Raw genomic sequence first — 6000 nt, forward strand, 5'->3', positions numbered from 1 at the left:
AATCCCATTCCCAGAAACAGTATTTCACACATTGTTTTAACTCATTCCACACTAATGGATTTTCGCATATCAAATCATAGAACGAAAATTTCATCCAATTTTGCAAATATAATTATATATATATATAATATTTTTTTCCTGAACCGATGTTATATCACATATACAGCGTTTCTCAAAACGAAACTAGCTTGTTATTTATCCCCTTACCTGCTTCCTGAAAGCCCCAAGAAATTGCTAACCCCGCACTCCGCATGGTCCCAACAACACCTTGAAAATGCAACCCCCCAGTATTAAACTTCATATTTCTACATGCCTAACACTTCTTAATAACTACCTTTAAGTCAAATTCGCTTCAAAAGTCTTACATCAACTTAGGGATGATTTCCAACGTTCCCAATTCACCACCCCTGGAAATGGAAAATTTTTCATATTAAAGTTCAATATTTTTTAAGCGTATAACACTTTTCCTCAACTATCACAATCCAAGATTGAGTAACAGCCTTACCCTTGATTTAGATGTTTTCCAACTTGCTTTCAACCAACGATCCGCTCCAGCAGATTTGGAGAGAATTCCCCACGAGCCATCGTGGTGGACTTCGAATCTTTTCGTCCGGCAAGATCTGGCCCGAATCGACGAAAGAACGAAGGTAGAAAAACGAGATGAGAGAGAGAGGGGATAAATTTCTTAATCCTGAAGTAAAATCCGAATTTTCCCCAAATTTTATAGAATCGGGGATTTCGTTGACGAGCCATGTCATTTGTCATGAATCCTTCATTAATTCATCAACGAAATTCGTCCTCGTCGAGAAATTTAGTCGGCTCAAAACCCCCCTCCTCGGTACCTCATTATCGACGAGTCCCTGTTATCAGTCGACGAAGGTGCTAACTTCTTTCCTTTCTTATTTCCGCTCTTCTTTTCTCTTTCTTTACTCCATTGTACATTACCCTTTTTTGTACTTAGTTTCGTGTCACATTACATTTCCGTTCGTCATTCGTACCTAATGCTAAAATTTCGTTCCTTTCCTAAAACTAACTTTTTCTCCTTCAGGTACGGCATAGTCATTTGCAGAAAAGTAACTGCGTTAATCTATTTCCCTTACCTGATACTGAAAGGCCCTTAAAATATCCTGTCTACCCCCCGTAGATTTCCTAATCAAATACCCTAAAACTGAAAACTGTCAATGTTAAACTTCAGTATTCCTACGTGTGAGCCATCATTTCTTTATCACTCGACTGCAGACCAATTGTGTTCTCCAAAAACGTTTTAAACCTCAACTTAGGAATGGATTTCCACTTGCTTTCACCAATGATCTCTCTTCAGATTTGTAGATAAATGTCCTCCCAGGCGCTTCATGCTTACTTTCGTGATTTTCAATCACATCCATACTCTTGCCCCACTAATTAATACTATGAGATAAGTATGAGATAGGGAGAACCGAAGGGGTGGTGTGGGAGTGAGAGAGCGAGTGTTGCTAATTATGAAGTTCAATTCCGGATTTTTCTATATTTATAGAACTTCCCCTTGATCATCATGTTGACTTCTGATATGGTTCCCACATAATCCAGCATAACGTCTTTCTACAAAAAATGAAGATTAGAACTTCTATGTCTAGAAATAACGCCACCCCGTTTGAGGGTCGCTCTCTCCGTCTGCTGCGCGCTCTCTCTCTCTCTCGAGTGTTTTCTTCTTGTTTTTGTGTGTTGCTTCCTTCTTCATGTCCCTTTTGGTCTTTTTCTCTCTTTATGAACTAAGATTTCAATCGACGATCACCATCATTTGTCAACGATCCTTTAATAATTTTCCGTCGACAAAATTCAGTCCTTGGCGACGAAATTCAGGTCTACTCAAACCTCTTTCGGTATTTTTCTTCGTCGACGAAATTCAGTCTTCGTCACGCATTACTCTTAACCCGCATCGACAATCCCTGCTCGTCGACGAATTTGCTTATCCTGCATCGACGAAATCCCCTGTATTCATCGATGAAGCCTGATGATTTCCCTCGGTTATTCCGTCCCAAAGTGGTAATTTCGCGTTCGGTCGACGAAGTTGACTTCCTCCTTCATTACTGTTTCCATTTCCCCTTCTTCTTTATTATTTAAATTTCATTTTTATTCGGGTTTGTCCGCACAGATATATTAGTTTCTTTTCCCTTATGGAGAAGTTGTCTCACCCCCGAACTTAATTAAATTTTTCAGGGAGACCCTTAGAGACTGGGCGGGTTTGTGGCCGCCCGTTGAGTTTGTAAAGTTACTCCTATCGAGGGGTAAGAGTTGTCTAGGATCGGGATTATTTGTTTGTGAGATCTATGTTGATTTGGATTGTTATGGGAGATTGAAATATAAATATATATGTTAACTTGTATAAGTTAAGACTCTAGTCATTATTTTTTATGGTTGATTATTGAGATTTTTTATACTTATTGTTGTTATATTTCTGCTGTGATTGACAGGTGACCCCACAAAAAACCCCCCCCCCCCCCCCCCCCCCCCCCCCCCCCCCCCCCCCCCCCCCCCGCCCCGTTACCCACGTGTTCAGGTTGGCCTTTTATTTTATTATAGTTCATTTTATATTAAGTTCAATAGGTTCGTTACAAGTCATATTTACTACCATGTTCGATATGCATAAATTACGGGGAGGTTTATTGCACCTTACGAGGAGAACACCAATGGGTTTGCCATCATCCAAAAAGGGTAAGAATGTAGCCTTAGGGCTATGTGAGCTTACTACACCGTTTTGATGATAACAACGTCATTAGTGGTTCTAGTAAGCTATCTTTGCTATCAGCCAAGATTAGTAATAAATACAAAATGCAAAGATTAGTAATTAGTATAGGTTAGACCTATCAAAAGAGGGAGGATGTTAGCCGTAGTAGTTACACCATCATTATTTAATGGGATTAAACCTCTTGTTTTAACAACTCACAATTCCTAGTTTTTCTAATTAAACAAGAGTTTGTCAATGATCCTAAACTCAATAGTTTTTCAAGGATAAGTTTTTATAGCTTAGTTTTAAGAACATTTTTTATAACCTAGTCTCAGTGTGTTAAAACAAGTTTTATTTCCTAAGGTTCAAGAAAGTCAAGTTATTTATAAAGGATATACTAGCATATAAATAATCAAAAGGTTTTTCAAACGTGTTTATTAATTAAGATATCTATATCAAATAAATCATTTGGACAAGTTTTAATCTTCCTTAGACTATATATTTCATATACTTTTGTCCAAAAATGTTTTGATTCATTAAAACACTTTTTGAACGATGTAAAAACAAAGCAATCGGCACTCCTTAGTGCAACCTTATCCTAAACACCTTTCCGTATTTTGGGCATAACGTTTTATTGAAAGTCAAAATTCCACAACTTGAATTTTGATGACTTTTCTATTCAGGACGCTATCGGTCAACAAACCAGGGATTCCGACAAGTCCAACGGGCAGAATTGAGGCTAACGGGCCGAAAATGGCTAGTTTGCCAAATAAATATCTTTTCTTCCCCGCAACGGCTAGTTAACGGCTCCTAAGGCTCTTGACTATAAATACAAGCTATTAGACTTGTATTAACATGGTTTTGGCAGGGTCGTTGATTCATTGTTAGTAAACACATCATTTCATACAAAACCTAGCACATTGCATATTAGTTCTTCCTAACATGTGCTCATTCTCTCTTATTCACTTATTGGTGTTGATTCAATTCTTGAGAGAATGTGTGAGGTTTGAGTGTAATCGTATTTGCTCATTGTAAAGGATCAGTCTTTGTAATCTTTCCCTCGTCCGTGTGAAAGGGTTCCTTTGTGAACCATGTGGTAAGGTTCTTTGTGAACCGAATACGTTAAAGGCTTTTTGTGAGCAGTATGGATTTGTTCCCAAGTTTGTAAGACTGCTCGCTGCGGAAGAATCGTTTTATGGATTGTGGAATCCTTGGCTTCGTGCTAGGCGTAGGACATATGCTTGGTGCCGCACAACGTAAAAATATCAGTGGGTGTTCTTTCTCTCCTTTACACTCTTTTTTTTATATCTTGTGCATTATTTATATTTATATTGCGATATAATTTTCTTGTATCTTGCCAAGAATTTGTATTTTGTAGAAAATACTATTCCGCAAAAGAGTCTATTCACACCCCTCTAGACTATATAAATCCTGAGCTGGACAACCAATAGGTTTAGAATGTAAGAGTGTAAAGACCTACCTCAGAAAAATTCGTCCGATAAACACAGGGCTTCTTCGACGAGAAAATAGCGAGAGAGTCTAGGGTAGCCTGAATTGTTGTCTGATGAATACAGCTTTCGTCACGATTTAATGAGGCGCGTCGACAAGGTGACTTGTCTCGTCACGAAGTTCCGTGTTCTATAAATATGAAAATCTGGCTTTTAAGCTTCTTTAAGAAGCTAACTCTCTCTCCCTTCAGTTCTCCCTCTTTGGTCTTTCATCGATGTGGGCTGATTTTACGTCGACTCGACAATCCGAAGTCACACAGACGCTCCTGGCGATACTTCCTCTACAAGTCGGCTGGAAGCGATCGTGCATGGAAACGAAATTAGATTTCATCCCAAATCTAGGGTAAGGCTTTTTAACTCAAATTTGGTTTTGCCTTGAAAAATTTTATACGCTTAGAAATACGGACTTTAATACTTGGAGTTTTCATTCTCCGGGGTGTTAAATTGGGAACGTTAAAACATCCCTAAGGTGAGGTAAGCTTTTTAGCCGAATTGACTTAACATAGTTATAAAATGTTTATGCACATAGAAATATGAAGTTTAATACTGATAGTTTGTTTTTCCAGGGGTTGTTTAGTTGGGAACCCTGTGGGTGTAGGGAAGATTTTCTAGGTCTTTGCAGGAATCAAGTAAGGGGATAAACCAAACTAGTTCATTTTAAAAAATGCTGTATGATATATATATATTATATATATTTAATATATAATAATAATATATAATATATGTGTGTGTGTGTGTGGTGTGTGTGTGTGGGGTGGGTGGGTTTGTGGTCATTTGGTTTTAGGAATAAAATATTTCTATGTAGATTTTGTTTTGGAGAATATTGTTAAATATGATATATTGATATGTGAAAACCTCTTCGTGTGGCTGAGTATAATGTTATTAAATACGGCTTCTGGAATGTGAAAGATATGGATTTTTATTATGGAAAATTCGGCATACGAGCCAAGATTTTAGGAATATGTTTCCCGGCTACGGGCCGTGCTATGTTGAAGTGATTTGCCGTACGGGCTTTCTATGTCTTCCGGCTACGGCCGTGCTAGGTACTGTGAGTTTCCAGCGTACGGGTTGTGCTATGTTTTTGCCGGCGTACAGGCGACGATTATAAAATGTGTAATGCCGTTTACGGGCCATGATGTGCATATATACATATATGTGCAAATGATATGATTGAATTGAGAATTAATGATGAGATATTCATGTATCACGATTTTAGTATATGTATATGATATCAGAACCGGGTTGGCTTGGTCTAACTTAGCAACTTTCACGGATACCGTTGCTATGTGTCCATGGTCCTTCGGGATCATGATCTCCATGGTAAACGCCCGCTGTACGAGTGGGTGTGAGAATTGGATGATCATATGGTTTATTTTCAAAGAAGTGTGCTATTAAGCGCCCCTGTGTACGGACCCAGCCCTAATATCCCATGGACCTACAGACTACGGTTTGACTTGCAAGTGGTTAGCCAACCATTGTCATTCCTCCTTCGTACCACACACCTAATCTGGGTAGAATACAATACAACCGCAGCTAACTACCAGAGATTGTTTTTTTTAATTTATTATTAAAGCATGGATATGAGATAAAATGTTTATGAAATGGCATAAGTTCTACATGTTTGATATACATATGTTTCCTAGATTTGATAAACGGAATTGAATAGGATATATGTAAGAAACACAGAATACTGATGTTGTCCACACACTAATATTAGTTTTATCTCCTTGACTAGAGTGTCTGACCTCTAAATCTTAGAAACTTTTCAGGAGCCCTGATAGGAGAGGC

This window comes from Malania oleifera, chromosome 8, assembly GCF_029873635.1.
Source record: "Malania oleifera isolate guangnan ecotype guangnan chromosome 8, ASM2987363v1, whole genome shotgun sequence".
Taxonomy (NCBI): Eukaryota; Viridiplantae; Streptophyta; class Magnoliopsida; order Santalales; family Ximeniaceae; genus Malania; species Malania oleifera.